Source organism: Lycorma delicatula, chromosome 1 (genome assembly GCF_047948215.1).
Source record: "Lycorma delicatula isolate Av1 chromosome 1, ASM4794821v1, whole genome shotgun sequence".
Classification (NCBI taxonomy): Eukaryota; Metazoa; Arthropoda; class Insecta; order Hemiptera; family Fulgoridae; genus Lycorma; species Lycorma delicatula.
The window spans coordinates 224,845,026-224,847,640 of record NC_134455.1 but is presented as its reverse complement, the minus strand read 5'-3'; positions in this window follow the sequence as shown (position 1 = coordinate 224,847,640).

Sequence of the window (2,615 nt, the reverse complement as noted above, 5' to 3'; positions counted from 1 at the left end):
TAGAAAACTTGAGGCTTTCAAGGAAAACATTCCGAAAATTACTAAAGAGTACCATGCCTAAAAAGAAATATTAAAACGCAGGTGGTAGAGTGAAGAATGTGAAGTGTTATACAAAAAATTAACTGCATGGAAAAAGTGGTATTCCACAGAAAAGGAAATAAATTACAATACTTTTAAGAATCAAAGAAATGAAACATCTAAAGTTTTAAAAATGCTAAATATCATGGGAGAAGAGTGAATTAAATGAAATAGAAGAAAATTTTATAAAGAACAATAAAATAGGTTTTTACAGCACTTTTAGAAATAATGTAAAGCATTATCAAGTTACATTTCAAAAGAAGAGATGGATTCCTAGCGGTGAACAGCAAAAATTGTAAATATTGGCCAGTCATTTTAAAAATCTACTGAACTGTGAAGAACCAAAAAATATTTACAAAAATTGAGCCCACCAAAAAATTCTCTGATTCAAATCCAACAGATTTAAAAGAACTAAAAGAGGTAACTGAAACCTTATAAGACAATAAAGCACCTAGGGTGGAGACTCAGTTGTTGCTGAAATGTGTAAATGTGTAGATGAAACATCCAATGAAAGGTTAGAAAAGATACTTGTTCAAATCTGGAAAGAGGAAAGAATTTCTGATGATTGTAAAAGTGCTCTCGTACACCTTCATAAAAAAAGTGATAAAAGAGATGTAAATAACTATAGAGACGTCTATCTCATTGTTACCTGTAACATCAAATTTTCTCAAAAAAAACTTTTAAATATTATGGAAGAACAATTAGAACCCCAAATTGGAGAATTTGGTCTATCATCCTTACTGTTTAATATAATTTTGAAAAAAGTAATTAGGAAATGGGACAAACAGATGGAAATTTTAAAGTTACAAATTGTGAAACTAAGAAGTAAGGGTAAGAATCTCAGAATCAATTGTTCAGCCTTTGCAGATGATCTGGCAATTTTGTCCCTGGTTATTAAAGCTGCAGAAATTTAAATTAATCTTTTAAAAATGGTAGCTGAAAAAACAGGTTATATTTTTTCAAAAAACTGTATTTATGATGAATATTAAAAATACTCCAAATACATAAAAAAAAACAAAGTGTGGGAAAATTAATAAAGGGAATAAATTTAAATACGTATATAGGTGAAATAATTAATTCCCCAATGCTTTAGATAACCGAATAAAGTTAGAGCTAGTAAAATTTACAGTAGAACCCTGATAATTCGTCACCCATTAATTCGTCTCATTCAATAATTCGTCACCCCTCTGGCAGATTTGTGATTTTTATTTTAGAGGTACAATACTGATACACAAAAGTAAATTAAATTTCTAATTACTAATAAACAGTACTCTTATCTGTTTAGGCCTACGGAATAAAAATTCACCCTTAATTGCAACCGATGTTTTATATGAGCCTACTGTACGTTATGTATAAATTATAGTAATCACTTGAGAAAAGAACTGATAAAATTACTTTACATATCTTTCACTCAAATAATCTTTTTCATTTGGGCATTATTATCTAATCAGTCTTTACATATTTCTTACACAGTATAGTACTTTTCAGAAATACTGTATTACATTATTTTCTTTCCGTTTCTGAAATTCATTTCAGTAATGAACTTTGCGTCTGTCGTGTGAGTCAGTTGTTCGTTCTAGTGTCGTACCTGTTACTGTATACTGTACTTTCGGAACAAAAATGTCTAGCAAACGTGTAAAAAATAGTCTAGCAAGAAAGTTATAAAAGTTTAGAATTGACAAAAGTTTGAGATTTTTTTGGGTTCCTACTGTATATTGCATTATCACTCGACATAGCATTTACACAATAAAAAAAAACTTTCTTAAAAAAAAAAACTAGCATTATTATACAGTTATTAGACCTGAATATTTGTATACCTTGGAGTGTTATTATATGAATAAGATAGACAAAATTGAAGAGATAGAGAGAAAAATATTAGAGCTAATTAAAATTGAAGAGATAAGTGGAGGATTAGAAAAAATTAAAAGATTTATACATATTTAAAGACAGTCTTTCAGATATTATAAGGAAAACAATACGATGTTTTTTTAGACGTCTTTTCAGAATGAAAACCCCCTTTCGGCACGCCGGAAGGTGGAGGTAGGAAGGCATTGCTAAGTAGGGGGACAAAAAAGATTTCCACCTTAAAGTTAAGAAAAACTTCAAATTTACTCAGTACGACAATGGTTGCATGTGAAAAAAAGTTTCACATGTTTAGCATACGACAAGCCCCATCTTCTTACAATTCCAGCAAACATTTCGGTTATCCCTTGCCGTAAGGGCTGGTTGGTCATATCAAAAATTGTTTCAGATAAAAAGTTTTAGTTAATGTTTAAAGGACTAACGATCACTTTAATCCGATTCGATACTGTGCCTATTAAGGGAGATATGATTATTTTTGTCTTCAAAACCCCATTTTTTCCACCCCCTAGGCCAATGGTTGGTGATATCAAAAAACTTTACATACACAAGTTTTAGTCCCTTATCCAAAGAATAGTAAGATCTTTAAGCGAATTCAATATTTTACTTAATAAGAAAGTTATAGCAATATTGTTTTTTCAAAAAAGCCCCCTCCCCATTTCCACCTCCATGGCCCG